Source organism: Chiloscyllium punctatum, chromosome 10 (genome assembly GCF_047496795.1).
Source record: "Chiloscyllium punctatum isolate Juve2018m chromosome 10, sChiPun1.3, whole genome shotgun sequence".
Taxonomy (NCBI): Eukaryota; Metazoa; Chordata; class Chondrichthyes; order Orectolobiformes; family Hemiscylliidae; genus Chiloscyllium; species Chiloscyllium punctatum.
In genome coordinates, this window is record NC_092748.1 from 8,317,551 (window position 1) to 8,333,488 (window position 15,938).

Consider the following 15,938-nt stretch of genomic DNA (forward strand, 5'->3'; position numbering starts at 1 on the left):
ATTACTAGTCCAGTGACATTAACCTATGCCACTGCCCCTCTCTTCAGTGCTGGCACTTGGCTCCCATGTTCTGTGTAGATGTGGAGGTTTTTCTTTCCTAAAGTTATGAATTGTCAGGCAGTGCAGCGTGAAAGTATATTTCTGTTCACAAAAGCAAACCTCTGCAGATGCTGGAAATCCTAGGTCAGGGAACATTTCTTTTCACGTACAGACATATTTCAGTTAACAGCACTCCTAGTGTGTCAGACAGAGATTCCCTGAATGCCAGTAATGGTGCTCAAGGGGAGAAATCAATAGCTAACACAAATGTCATCAGAGAGAGGAACAAAATCTTTCGACAAAGTGGCTGAAATATTGTAGACTCAGCGCACCACTATAAGTCTATAGCCTCCCCAACTTATGTTAGCAACATTGGATGTTTATTGCTTGCAAATGCCCTTTAGAAATCCCACACAAATGTGTAGGGATGTTGCTTCATGAGTCTGTCAGATGAATTGTACCAACAGTCTGCTATTGCATGTATTTTTATTTACAGTGTGACCAATAAAGTCTATCTTTTCAAATAATTTTAACATGAAATTTGTCATTATCCGTCAAGTGGCTCAGTGGTTAGCACTGTTGCCTCACAGTGCTAGGGACTGGGTTCAATTCCAGCCCTGGGTGACTGTCTGTGTGTAGTTTGCATATTCTCCCTCTGCGTGGGTTCCCACCAGGTGCTCCGGTTTCCTCCCACAGTCCAAAAGATGTGCAGGTCAGGTGAATTGGCCATGTTGAATTGTCCACAGTGTTAGCTGCATTAGTCAGGGGTAAATGTGGGGAGATGGGTCTGGGTGGGTTGCTCTTCGGAGGGTCAGTGTGGACTTGTTGGGCTGAAGGGCCTGTTTCCACACTGTAGGGAATCTAATCTAATCTAATCATGCTCTTCGATGGAAAGGAAGCCAGTCCACCCTGTTCTCTTCATTTTTAAAGTTTATCATGCACGGGAATACAGATGCAAATTGTTAATCATTCAAGCTTAAAAACATTCAGAGTTTACAAAATCATTCTTGGAAGAGGGCAAGTTTTGTTTTCATTGGATGACTCTCTGACAGTCGGCCCTTTTTTGTTACATATTTACATAACAGTTACATTTCTGATTTTGCTGTAACATACTGACCAAGCTGCAGTGGCTTGGTGTGACACCAACATGGCATTGCGTTTATTTAAGGAGCAGAGACATACTGCTCTTATCGACAATACAGGCTTTCTGTGCCCAATGAAATCAACAAGCTCATCTTCAATTACCTGCAGAGAAAGATGAGTGGTTGTGGCCGATGTAGAATTCAGACAGTCTGGGTCAGAAAGTGCAATCCCACTCAGAAAACTCCAATAGGTTGTAGCTTGCAGCCCTTGAAGTGGCTGAGGAAGGAGGAAAGAGGAAGGGAGGGATGGAGGGATGGAGGAAGGGAGCTGGGGTTCAGACATCTCCTCTTAGAATGTGCCTTTGCAAAGTCGGGAGAGAGACATGGAGTGGTTTGTATCCAGATTTGTTCCGAGCAGCTCCATGACGCAGGACTCTGTGCTCTATGGACTGTTCCCTGATACACACCCCCCCCCCACACACACAATGAAAGAAGCTCTTTGGTCTGCCCGATACTTGTTGGTCTTGCAGTGCAAGAGGTTGACCCCCGTTGCAGACTGGCACATTTCAAGGTCCAGGACTATGTGCTGATGGACACATTAAATCTTGGGTCAGCTGCCGCCAAGGTGCAGCAGGGAAAGACTACTGCCTGAGGTCTTTCTGCTGAAGCTAAAAGTGGGGATCTGTTCTGTTATTGGACGCCCCCACCCGCACCCCGCTGCCTCAAATACAAGTAAATGTCATCTTGCATAAGTAAGTGATGCCTTTAAGTTTTGTTTGTTTTCTTCATATGCTACAGTACAGAACCGAGCTGCGTTAGTGACTATGCATGTATATTTTGATTATGAATAAAGTATATTTTTGAAGCATAAAAATAAAGTTGCTGGAGTTGGTGTAGCCTCATAAAGAAAATCAAGGGGGAGTGCCTTCCCAGTGACCTGACCAATAATTACTCTGTAAATTACATCACAAAAGCAGATTGTCTGGTTGTTTCTCACTGCTACTTGTAGGATCTTGCTGTATCCAAATTGTGGGTTGCTTGCTATATTAAAGCAGAACTGCACTTCAAAGGTTCTTCCTTAACTGTAACATATGGTCAGAAAGATGGAGAAGAAATGCTAGGTTTCTTTTAATGCAGAAAGTGTTTAGAATCTGGAAAAGTGACGCCTGACCATGCGGTGAGGGCAGGTTCATCTGACACTTTCAAATGAGAAACTGGACAAGGAGCTGAAGAGGAATGGACAATACAGTGGGGCCAGGCAAGTTCCTCCTGTAGTGGGCTGACATGGCACATGGCAGGCTGAATGGCCTCCCTCCGTGCTGTAACTGTTCCGTGATTCAACAATAAATCTTACGTTTCAAGTAGTGAACCTGTTCCACTCCGATCTGTTCTAAATACATGGTTAAAAATATTATTTGGAAGTGAGTGGCTTTTTTAAACAGGTGTAGAATAGAAAACACACAAATGGAGCATGAAATCTTGGCAGTTTTCAGGATGGTAATTATTAACAGAATTATGGTTAAATGTTGGGTCTACTTTTCCAATGTCTTAGCCACCTGTGGGTGACATCTCACCATCTAGATCACCCGCTTCCAAATCTGGAACATTATCTGACTTTCTTCCTGTTCCATCTCAGCTGCTGCAGCATCTCTCCTCCGTGCCTCTGTTACCTCTAGACTCGACTATTCCACAAACACTTGGGCAGCCTCTCCTCTCCATAACTCATTCAATATTCTGATACCTGGGTCCGAACTCACACCAGCTGCTGGTCCCATTACTCACTGACCAAACTGGATCTGGGTTCTGGCTGGCAACTCGTTTGGACCTGATTTTCCAATCCCTCCCTGACATTGGCCATCCCCAAATATGCAGGAGCCTCCAGCCTCTGAAATGTCTACACTCCAATCTGAACCTCTTGTGTAACCACGATTTTTAGATGCTGCATTTCTGCCCTGCTGAGGCAAGGTCATCTTCCTCCCAAAGAACTACTGTGAGATGTTTCACTGCATGAAGGCCCTATATAAATGCAAGTTGTTGTTGTCTGCATTTTAGCTTAGGGGTAATACTCTCAGCTATGAGTGTGAAGTTGACAGGTTCAGAATCCAGTGCTGATTTGAGTTTACAAAGACTGAGTGTGTCCTGCTTTACAGATGGATTGCTGAAGTGAGGTCAGGCCAGCCTGATCTAAGAGAACCTTTGGAAAAAGAGCAGAGGTATTTCTTGGTGTCTCAGAAAATGTTTGAGATGATTTACCTGCCTGGCATCAGTTGTGTAGATTTGGGTAGCAGTGTCAAAATGTGTTCTGTAGACTTATCGAGAATGTGCTCCAGTTGCTGGTGGTTTGAAAGGGCTCTTTCCTGAGGTCAGCTCAGCCAGTTGGAGAGTACACTGTATGGTATTTTTGAAGTCCTGGACTCACTGTGTCCACGTGTGCAGGGACTGCACAAACATGGGTGTGTCTCCCACACAAGTGAGCAGAGAGACAGCAGATTTGAACGATTGAACGAATGTGGCTGGAAATCTGGTGAAGGAGGGTGGGTGTTAAACATCTGGGGCATCAGGGCTATTTCCAGAGCAAGTATACAAGCCAGACAGTCCACACCTGAACAGGACAGATTTGGCCATGCAGATTTGAGAAAGTTTAAACCAGATTGGCTGTGGATGTTGCCTCCTTACATGGAGTTTACTAAGGCATTTGACAAGGTGTCACACAGCAGACTCTGAAGAGAGCATAAAGCCCATGGAATGCAGGGGAATGTGGTGGATTGGATCCAAAACTGGCTCAGTCACAGGAAATAAAGGATCATGTTTTTGCCAATAGAAAGTGGTTTTCCAGTAGGTTGCCATTAGACTGAGTGTTGGATCTCTTTGCTGTTTGTGGTATGTTATTGATGCAATTACATGTGGGAAGACCGATTGACTGTGAAATTTACAAATGAACACAAAGACTGGTCATTTAGTTATAAAGGAGGGGACAGTGAGATCTGCAGATGCTGGAGATCAGAGTTGAGAGTGTGGTGCTGGAAGAGCACAGCAGGTCAGCCAGCATCTGAGGGGCAGGAGCATTGACGTTTCAGGTATGAGCCCTTCATCAGGGATTTGGCTCTGGTCCGAATCGCCGATTTTCCTGCTTCTCAGATGCTGCCTGACCTGCTGTGCTTTTCCAGCACCACAGTCTCAATTTAGTGAGAAAGTCATTGCGCATTGCAGCTTGGAAAACGGACCCTTTGGTCTGACCCGTCCTCGCCAACCAGATATCCTAAATTAATCAAGTCCCATTTGCCAGCATTTGGCCCAAATCCATGTAAACATTTCCTATTCCTATACCCATTCCGATGCCTTTTAGATGTTGTAATTGTATCAGCCTCCACCACATCCTCACTCCATACATGCACCACCCTCTGTGTGAAAAAGTTGCCCCTCTGGTCACTTTTAAATCTTTCCCCTCCCACCCTAAACCTATGCCCTCTAGTTTTGGACTTGCCTACCCCGGGAAAAAGACGTTGGTTATTTACCCTATCCATGCCCCTCATGATTTTATAAACCTCCATAAGGTCACCCCTCAGCCTCTGACGCTCCAGGCAAAATAGCCCCAGCCTGTTCAACCTTTCCCTCCAACATCCTTGTAAATATTTTGTGCACTCTGTCAAGTTTCACAACATCTTTCGTAAAGCAGGGAGTCTAGAATTGCACATAGTATTCCAATATTGGCCTTACCAATGTACTGTATAGCCACCACATGACCTGCTAACTCCTATACACAAAGCACCTACCAGGCAAGTGTACCAGACTCCTTCTTCACTACCCTGCCACTCCACCTTCAAGGAACTAATGAACTTGCAACCCAAGGTCTCTTCTTTTTTGGCAACACTCCTCAGGACCTTACCATTAAGTTTATAAGTCCTGACCTGAGTTGCCTTTCCAAAATGCAGCACCTCACATTTATCTAAATTAAACTTCACCTGCAACTCCTCAGCCCATCTGATCAAAGGCCCATTGTACTCTGACATAACCTATTTCACTGTTCACTACACCACCAATTTTGGTGTCATCCGCAAACGTAGTAACCACTCCTCCAATATTCACATCCAAATCATTCATATAAATGACAAAAAGCAGCAGACCCAGCACTGCTCCTGGTGGCACCCTGCTGGTCACAGGTTTCTCATCTGAAAAACAACCCTCTCCCATTGCCCTCTGTCTCCAACCTTCAAGCTAATTTTGTATCCAAATGGCTAACTCTCCCTGGATTCCATATGACCTAACCTTGCTAATCAGTCTACTAACCAGCTATTGAACATCTTACTGAAGTCAATATAGACAAGGTCCTCCATTTGCCTTCATCAAACTGTATTGCCACTTCTTTGAAAAACTCAATCTAGTTAGTGAGATGTGATCTCCCATGTATAAAGCCATGTTGCCTACCCCTAATCCAGACCTGGGCATTTTACTGCCCGTGGTCATTCCTGTCCGGCCCGCATGAGGTCAATCTTAAATTAGAACATAAATGAAAAAGTATTTACATCATGCACGCAATACAGCTGTGTTGCTTTTGTTTTGGAAAGGATGCTTTTTTTTAATTTACATATGGACGCACATGTGCATGTAAAAGTGATGCTTGCTGGCTAGCCCTCAATTTGTCAGCTCACGCCAAGACAAGTTATGTCATGTCCCACAAAATCGCCAGAAACAGTAAACCATTTTCTGATGGAGAGTTTATTAAGGAGTGCTTGTTGGGCTCTGCGGAACTAATATGCCCGGAGAAAAAGGAGGCATTTGAGAATGTGCCCCTCTCCCAACGCACTGTAACGCGAAGGATTGGGGACATCGCGAGAAATCTGGAGCTTCAGCTGCAGCACAGAGCAGTCAACTTTGACCTTTTTTTCCTTGGCTTTGGATGAGAGCTGCGATGTACGTGACTCACCCCAGCTACTCATCTTTGTAAGTGGGATAACTACGGACTTTAACATCATGGAGGAGCTGGCAGCCATGCAGTCAATGAAAGGAACAACAACTGGTATTGATTTGTTCACGGAGGTAAATGCATGTTTGTACACGTTGGAATTAAAATGGGACAAGCTGGCGGGTGTGACAATGGATGGTTGTCCAAATCTAATGGGAAAAAATGTTGGACTCTTAAAGAGAATGCAGGATAAAGTGACAGAAATTGACCCTGAACAGAAATTAGTATTTTTGCATTGTATTATACATCAGGAAGTGTTGTGTAAGTCAGTGTTAAAAATTAACCACGTGGTTGATGTTGTAACTAAAATAGTTGACCTCATCAGGGCAAGAGTTTTGAATCACAGGTAGTTTGTTGCACTTTTGGAGGAAAACGAGACTGAACATCGTGACATAGGCTACCACACAGCCGTCAGGTGGCTCAGCCTGGGCAAAATGCTGAAAAGTGTATAGGACCTGAGAGAAGAGATTCAAGATATCTGTGGGGACAAAGGGAATGGCATTCCACAGCTTTCAGGTGCAGACTGGATTGCAGACCTTGGTTTTGCTGTTGATGTGACTGCACTTATGAATGAACTAAATGTGAAACTGCAGCGCAAGGGCCTTTTTGTGCATGAAATGTACAACTTGGTGAAGGCTTTTAGGAGAAAGTTGCAGCTTCTCTCGAGCCAAATGGAGGGAACCATTCTCACCCACTTGCCAAAATCTGAAGGAAGCCGCACCTTCAGATGATCACCTCGACAGGTACTCATCTACGTTAGAAGAACTGCATGATAATTTTCAAGGTGATTTCAAGACTTTAAAACAGTTGAGAATGGAATGCACACGATTTTTTCCCCATTTACATGCAATGTGGAGAATGCACCTAGTGATGTTCAGCTTGAACTCATTGAGCTGCAGTCTGACACACTTCTGGCAGAGTACTTTAGGTCAGTCTCACTGCTTGATTTTTACTCTTCCCTCAAAGAGGAGAACTTTCTACACATGAGGAGGCATGCTCAGAAGATTCTCGTCCTCTTTGGATCTACCTATATATGCGAACAGACATTCTCAGTGATGAAGTTCAACAAATCCAAATGCAGATCCTCTATCACTGATGATCATCTCTCAGCTGTCCTTTGTATATCCACCTCAGATATTCAACCAGATTTCAGTGCACTTGTTCAAGCCCAAAACAGACTGGGTTTTTCTCACTGAACCAGCAAAATCAACTGAAAAACATCAAAAGCACTTATTGCTTTTTGTATAGAGTTTGTTTTTTGTAATACTGAACAATAATGAAACAACTTTTCATTATTGGTTTGTGAGATTAACATGTTAAAAATAAAATGAAATACTGAAATTATTGTTTTTACTGTTTATTCCTTCTATATTTGACCTACTCCACAATTTCATATCTTTATTGTAACAGAATATCCTTATTCTTTTGATTATAAGTTTCAGTACAAAACTATATAATGTAGTACTTTTTACAATGGGAGAAAATTAATACTGAGCAGAATTATGTTCAACTTATTGTTGGTTCGGCCCTCCAACACAACTCAGGTTTCTTATGTGGCCCCTTGGAAGAATTAATTGCCCACCCCTGCTCTAATCAGTCCTTGCCTTTCCAAATGCATGTAAATCCTGTCCCTCACAATCCCCTCCAACAACTTACCCATCACTGGTGTCACGCTCTAATTCAGTCTATAGTTCCCTGGCTTTTCCTTACCATCTTTCTTAAATAGTGAGAAAAAATTAGCCATACATCAGTCCTCTGGCCCCTCATGGCTATCGATGATAGTGAAGAGGATGTTGTTCACCGCAAGTTGACATCAACAGTTTGGTTCTGTGGGCAGAAAAGGAGCAAATTGAATTCAATCCAGAGACCTGCAAGGTTATTCATTTGGGGGTGAGAAGCCAAGCAAGGAAATAGACAGAGGGTATTCAGAGTGATAGAGGAAGGGAGAGACCTTGGAAGGCATGTCTAGAGGTCCCTGAAGGTGATAGAACAGATAGATAAGGTGGTAAAGAAAGCCAGTGGGATGCTTTCCTTCATTTGACGAGGTATTGAACACAGAAGCAGGAATGTAATTCTGGAATTGTGGAAGATACTAGTCAGGCCACAAATGGAATTTTGAGTACCGTTCTGGTCACCACATTACAGGAAGGACAAGAAAGTTGCCATGGCTTGTAAATTTCAGGTATGAAGAAAGATGGAATAAGCTAAGGTTATTATCCTTGGAGAAAGCTGCAGGAGAACTTAATTGAAGGCTTTGGATACTGTGGACAGACACCCTGAGCAGAGAGGTCAATCATGAGAGGCTTTGAAGTGACTGGTAGAGGGATCAGAGGGGCTTAAAAAGAAAAAAAATTCACCCAGACGGTGGTAGAGTCAGAAATTCACTGGTCAGATTAGTGGTTAAGGCAGAGATTCACAACTCCTTTAAAAGTAACCTGGATGTGTACCAAAAGTGCTATAACCTGCAAGTTACAATCCAGGTAAGTGAATATGACAATAAGTGATTCGCGAACAACAATTGAGTTGACTCTGATCTGCTGTCTGAAATGGCCCTGAATGATACTTGAAGACTATTTGCGATGGGTAATAAATGGTTGCCTTTCCAGCAACATCTGGAAAGAATACAGAACAATCCTGGGGGCTTGGCAAAACCTAGACACTAGGCCTAACTCATCCTCCTGGAAATCAGAATCCTGTGGAATCAAAGGGCTCACTTTAGGGTGTGAAACCCAAATCAAGTCTAATCTTTCACAACCTCAGCTGTGAACAGAACACAAGAGGAAAATGAAATCAGAGGGCATGAAAAAGTTGACATTTCAAAATAACATTTTCGCAAATTGCAATTTCTTGTTATGGAAACTCAGCAAACAGAAATGTTGTTTGACGATAGGTCAAGAATCATTCAGTTGAGTAACAGAGTCTGCTTGCTTCCAGGTTGGTCATGGTGGGAGTGAAGGGATGGAGCCTTTGAAAGCAAGTCTCCAAAATATCCAACCAGAGCTGTTGACTTCAGTGCTCCCATTCCAAATGTTGACCCACCAATAAGCTTGAATATGCAGTTGTATCCTATGCAATAGGAAATAGTTGGACATAGACTTACTGATAGCAGGTATTTCTGAGGGATGAAACGGTGTTTGTTTAACTAAACATGCAGTTCTCTTTTCAGAAGGAGAAGCCATTCACTCTCACAGTGGATGTTGGATGTGGTTCTGGTCAGAGCACCAGAGGATTGGCTTCTCACTTTGAACAAGTGGTTGGCATTGATGTGAGTGAAGCTCACATTGAAGAGGTGAAGAGGATGGATGGCCCTGATAATGTCTCTTACAGGTAACCATCGTCAACTTAGGATTTTACTAAGACTGCAAAGCTTAGAGGTTCAGCTTTGCTCACCTTGTCGAGAGTAATTTTACTTTAGAAAGTTTGATCACATTCAGAAAGATTGATGCCAATAAAAGTTATGATGATGGCAATTCTCAACGGACTTTCATATAACTAAATGGACAATAATGGGAAATGTTAATCTTGGTGCAGATACAAGATTTCATTAGCAAAAGTGAAAAAGGATTTGGATGCGATTATGAGTCATTGACTTAAAGTAACCAGAGTGATGCCTTATCAGCAATCAAGTACTGTTCTTCATACTGAGTTTATTTGATTACAATTTCAATAATATTCTTGTATAATTTATCAGTATGGCCACACATAGATTGTTCACAATGATGGACTGGAAAAGGCTCAATGCTCAATTTAGCCTGTCAATGATGCCTTATCTATCATATTATGTACATTCCCCACTGCTCTGAAACCACATGATCTCCTGGGAGATGCACAAACCTACACAGACTTAGATCAAATGAGCGGAAATCAGGAAATTCCTCTCTGATCCCCTGAAACAATCAAAATGAATCCAGGAGTTTACCCTGGAGCTGGTTTATGTAACACAGTGTTCATCTGTTGTACAAGGTCAACTGACAGTTACAGGCATAATTGGATCACAAACGCACGCACGCACGCACACACACACACACACACACACACTAATCCCTTCATTTTACAAACCTTCAAACAATTCACCCCCAGCTCTACTCTCTCTCATTTCCCTGCTATTCTTGAATTAATCTTGAGATATCTGGAACTTCTCTGAAGCCTCGATATTGCCAATCAGAATATATTCTGAGCTGTCTGTTTTAAATCCAGACTAACTGACTTGCCTAATCTGAAATCCAATGGCCACACATTTTATTTTGTAACATCATTTTCAGCTACCATCAGCACAGTTTATATTGACACCTATATTGGCTTGGATGTGAGTCTCTACCCCATAACCAGACATTATTAAATACTGTGAGCAGTTCAGGCTCAATAAACACTATTATTCTTGTAACCCCCTCTTCTGCACAGTTGTCAAAGTCTCAAACTATCCAGCATGTGGGAATAGCAAAATTGGACTCAGTATCTGGACTGGAATCCATCTGAGTTCTTTTCAAAGACAGCAATCATCATTAATCAGTTTTGGATATTCTGTCTTCAAAGGGACATTGTTGTGGTGAAGAAAGATTAGGGCAATGCAGAGCTCTGATTCATAAAGAGATCATTTACCAAAACAAACCCATGTGGTTAGATGATAAGTGCTAATGGCTCAGAAATCTAAAGTCCTCCCTTGTGCACCATTTTTCCAAGCTTGTATTAATTTTCACAATCTTCCTATTTCTATACTCACTAACACATGATACTGAGAGCAATCCTGAGATTACTGTATTATAGGTTCTGTTTTTCAGTTTCCTGCCTAACTTCCTAAATTTTACCTTCAGAGCTTTATCCCTTTTGCTACAGTGTCATTGGTGCCAATGGTGTGGACCTTGATCACTGGCTCTTCACTTTTCCCTGAAAGACTGACCTGTGGCTGCTGTGCGACATCCTTGACTCTAACACCAAGGAGGCAACATACTGTACCTGAATTACAACCAGGGCCACAGAAATGCCAGTCTGTTCCCCTATCGAATCACCCACTACTCTTCTTCTTCCCCCAAGCCCAGCACTCCTCTGAACCATCACCCTTTCCATTATCCAAAACAGAAACCCCACCAGTGAGTGAGATTGACACTGGACTCCTGCATGACCTACTTCATTTTTCTAAAATGTCTCGCAGTTATCCAAACTCCCCATGCCTGCCTGGTCTTAACCTGCATTGTGACCACTTTATTAAACATACTATTCACGAGGCTCTCAGCTTTGTGTGTGTACCACAATGACCTCAACCACTCCTCAAATTCCAAAGCCCAGGGCTCAAATTTTAGCAGCTGGAGACATTGTTTGCATGTGTGATTACCTCGGCCATGTATATATCTATGACTCCCTGTAGGGTACAGTGTGGGTATTCAAGGCAGCTGAGTTGTCCTACCATTCCTTAAACATACGATTTAAATTGGAAATTAGATTGCAGAATGTAAAATTGCTCACCAAATATTTCCAATGCTCTGTCTTTGACTATCTGTCTCGACTCTTTTCCTCATTTGCTCCTCTAAGGGATGCTGACTATTGCCTTGATATTGTCGTCTTGTCTACTCCTCTCGGTGCTGCTGACTGCCTGTCTCAGGGTCCTCTGCTCTCCCACTCCACTGGAAGGGTGGAGAGCTGGGATGAGGAGCATTAATTAATAGCAGGGACCAGACAACGGAAGCATTTGGCTGCGAGAAGTATTTTCAATTTCAAAGGGTCTAGATGCAGTAAATTAGAGAAAATGTTATTTTCCTTCTGCCATGAGTCACCAGCTTGAGTGGATTAATTGAAGATCCTCCATTTGTTTTTATATTTATTCATCTGTGGGATATGGGTGTTGCTGGCTGGATAGCATTTATTGTCACTCCCTAATTGTCCTTGAGAAGATGGTGGTTTGAAGGAGATCGAGAAAGACTAGGGATTTTTTAAATCTAGAGTTGTTAGGTAGTCATGCCCCAATATAAAGAATGGTGAATTCAGATCCTTAAAAATGTTTTGAACTTAAATGTATTTGGTACAGGAAACAAAAGGCAATTGGGAGCAAGCAGAGGAGTCAGCTAAATTCATTTGCACTTTCAAAGTGCCAAGACAGGTACGATGGAATGAATGGCTGTAAATTTGTTGAATCCTACATCTTGAGTCATAGAGTTATAGAGATGTAAAACATGGAAACAGACCCTTTGGTCCAACTTGTTCATGCCTGTGGAATTCCTGACTCTTAACTCTGGAGACACAAGTTTCAGTTCAAAGGTAGACACTTTATTTCTCGAACAGCCAGTGACAGATTCTGCGTGACACCAGAGGAATCATGTAGCTTACCAGTGGTGGCACCCATCAATGAATATCTGAACATTACATGCAAGCAGTGTATTTTACATCTTATTTGAGAGTGACTAATGCAAAGTTCTTAACATCACATGGCTGATTACATCATGTTGTTAAAGCAGGTATTTCTCAATCTTACAATGACTACTGATTGGTACCTTCCTGTGATAAATAGCGAATTGTGCACAGGAGCTTGCCATTGTATTATTCACAATCTTACGTTAATCTGTAAGGAGGTAGATAATAGGACTTTTGTATTGTTCTCATTGTTGGTCTTCACATACCCTTGTTAATAGGTATGGAAGCTGAAAATGTGTTGCTGGAAAATCGCAGCAGGTCAGGCAGCATCCAAGGAGCAGGAGAATCGATGTTTCGGGCATGAGCCCTTCTTCAGGAATCCCTGAAACGTTGATTCTCCTGCTCCTTGGATGCTGCCTGACCTGCTGCACTTTTCCAGCAACACATTTTCAGCTCTGATCTCCAGCATCTGCGGTCCTCACTTTCTCCTAATAGGTAAGGAAGTATGTTAACAGGAACAGGAGGCAGTTAATAAGGTCTATAATCAAGGTTACAAATCCCACAACACCAGGTTATAGTCCAACAGGTTTAATTGGAAGCACTAGCTTTCGGAGTGCTGCTCCTTCATCTGGTGGTTGGGCTTACCTGATGAACCACCTGATGAAGGAGCAGTGCTCCAAAAGCTAGTGCTTCCAATTAAACCTGTTGGACTATAACCTGGTGTTGTGTGATTTGTAATTTTGTCCACCCCAGTCCAACACCGGCATCTCCAAATTATACTCAAGGCTGACAGGCTTATTCAGGGAAACAACTCTCTTTGCCTGGGACTGGGGGTCAAATACACATGTATGGCTCCAGACCATTTTGACAGTTTGGAGGTAGCCAGCCATCTGATTCCTGATCTCAGCCTGTCAAAGGACAGGTACACAATCGAACATACTCTAATAGGGGATCTTTAACCCTTGAATTCCCAATACTTCAAAACACTATGATAAGCCAGTGAAATGGTATTTTTCTTACTTTTGGGGTTCTCAAACTTTACCATGCTGACCAGATATCCTAAACTAATCTTGTCCTATTTGCCAGCACTTGGCCCATATCCTTCTAAACTTTTTCTATCCATACACCTATCCCAACACCTTTTGAATATTGTGTTTGTACCAGCCTCCACCACATCCTCTGGCAGCTCATTCCACACATGCACCACCCTCTGCATGAAAAAGTTGCCCCTTAGGTCCGTTTTAAACTTTTCACCTCTCACCCTAAACTTACATCCTCTAGCTCTGGACTCTCCCATCTCGATTCTGCCATTCCTGTCAAATTCCTGTTTACTTTTGTCTCATCATCACATGTGGTTTAATGCCTGGGAAATGAGATGTCCCTGGGAATCCATTAAAAAATTTACCGAGATATCAAAGTTGTTGTATTCCTGTGTTTCATGATTCACTTGACAGACAAGGTCTGACAGAAGAGTTGCAGTTCAAGGATGGTTCCATTGACCTGGTAACAGTGGGAACAGCGGCCTATTGGTTTGATATGGAGAAGTTCATGAAGGAGGTTGACAGGGTTTTAAAACCCAAAGGCTACCTGGCTCTGGATTGCTATGGAGTTCCTTATGTTTTTGGTTATAACAGTTGCTCTGAAGACTTAGCCCAAATTGTTGAAGAGGTGAGTAAAATGAAAGAAAGTCCACATTCATAAAGCAACTTTCACAAATCAGAGTTCACTCCAAGAAAAACAAACTGCAAAGTTTCACAGCTGACCTTGGAGATTTGGAACTACACACAGCCAGGAACGCCAGCAGCTAAGTGCTTGTTTTTTTAAGATTTATAAATCTTAATCTGTGTTTTTTGTAAATTTGCAATAAAGAGTAAAGTGAAAGTACATTTTTTTACTGAGATCTGTCTCGATTATTTCTTTTAAATATAAAATATAGGTATTATTGGCAGTGTATTTAGAGAAATAAGAGTGTGCGATTTTCTGGGTCTGTAGATTAAGGTGCAGATATGGCTTTTAGTAGAGTGATGTCCTCTTCTTGTCAAATATCGGAGATTAGAGTGAATTTCAGTGTCCCTGATGATTATGTATACAGGAAGTGTGTTTGGTGGCAAATCCCATCTGATCAGTTGGAGTGGCAGTTAGAGGCAATGAGGAATTTCGAGGAGCTGGGGCTGTGATGGATTGCAGTTTCAGGAAGGTAGAAAAACCATAGGTACAGTCAGGTAGATGAGTTACCTCCAGGAAAGGTAGGAGAGGGAGGCAGGTACTGCAGGAATCTCCTGTGGCTATCCCCATCTCAAAAGCATGCTGTTTTGGAAAATGTAGGGGGTGATGGAATCTCAGCAGAATGTCACATGAACAGCCAAGTTTCTGGTACAGAGACTGGCTCTAATGTAAAGAGGGGTACGTCAGGTTCCAAGCGATCAATTGTGATAGGGGACTCTCTAGTCAGAGGCACAGACAGACATTTCTGTGGCTGACAGTGAGACATCAGAATGGTGTGTTGCCTCCCTGGTGCCAGGATCAAGGATATCTCGCAAAAAGTACAGAATATTCTCAAAAGGGAGAGTGACCAGCAGGAGGTTGTTGTACAAGTTAGTACCAATGACATAGGAAGAGGAAGGGATGCGGTTCTGCAGAGAGAATATAGGAAATTAGGCAGCAGGTCAAAAAGGAAGTCCTCAAGGGTAAATATCAGGATTATTCCCAGTGCCACAAGAGGTAGGCGTAGGAACAGGAGGATAGAGCAAATTAATGTGTGGCTGAGGAGCTGGTGCAGAGAGCAGGGAATTGAATTTTTGGATCATTAGAATCTCTTCCGGGGTAGAACTGACTTGTACAAGAATGACAGATTGCACCTGAATTGGAAGGACACCAATATCCTGGCAGGGAGATTTGCCAGAGCCACATGGGAGTTTTAAGCCAGTAACAGTGTGTGAATGTGCATGTGTACATGTGTGTAAAAGAGAAAAGTCTGAGGATGGTACAGTTAAGAAGGAGCAAATCAAACAGTCAAGGCAGGAAAAAGCAAAGAACGAGATAAGAATGATAAATTAAACTGCATTTATTTGAATGCAAGAGGTTTAACAGGTAAGAGCAGATGACCTCAGGGAAACGTGGGACTGGGATATCATAACAATTACAGAAACATGGCTTAGGGAGGGGCAGGAATGGCAGCTTAATGTTCCAAGATACAAATGCTATAGGAAGGGTTGGGTGGGGGCAAGAGAGGAGGGGGAAATGGTGTTTTTGATTGGGGTAACATTACAAATGTGCTGAGGGAGGATATTCCTGGGAGTGTGTCCAGTGAAGTTATTTATATGGAACTGAGAATAAGAAACAGATGATCACCTTATTGGGATTATACTATAGACCTCCTAATAATCAGTGGGAAATTGAGAAGTAAATTTGCAAGGAGATCTCTGATATCTGTAAGAATAATGGGTGTTGTAATGGTAGGGGATTTTAACTTTCAAACATAGACTGGGACTGCTATAGTGTTAAGGGATCAG

The 15,938-nt window shown here is 42.5% G+C and overlaps 1 pseudogene; it reads left to right on the plus strand.

The window, feature by feature from the left end:
• Positions 1–1,186: 1,186 nt before the first annotated feature.
• LOC140481746 (putative methyltransferase DDB_G0268948) overlaps positions 1,187–15,938 on the plus strand; it is a 34,165-nt pseudogene continuing 19,413 nt past the window's right edge.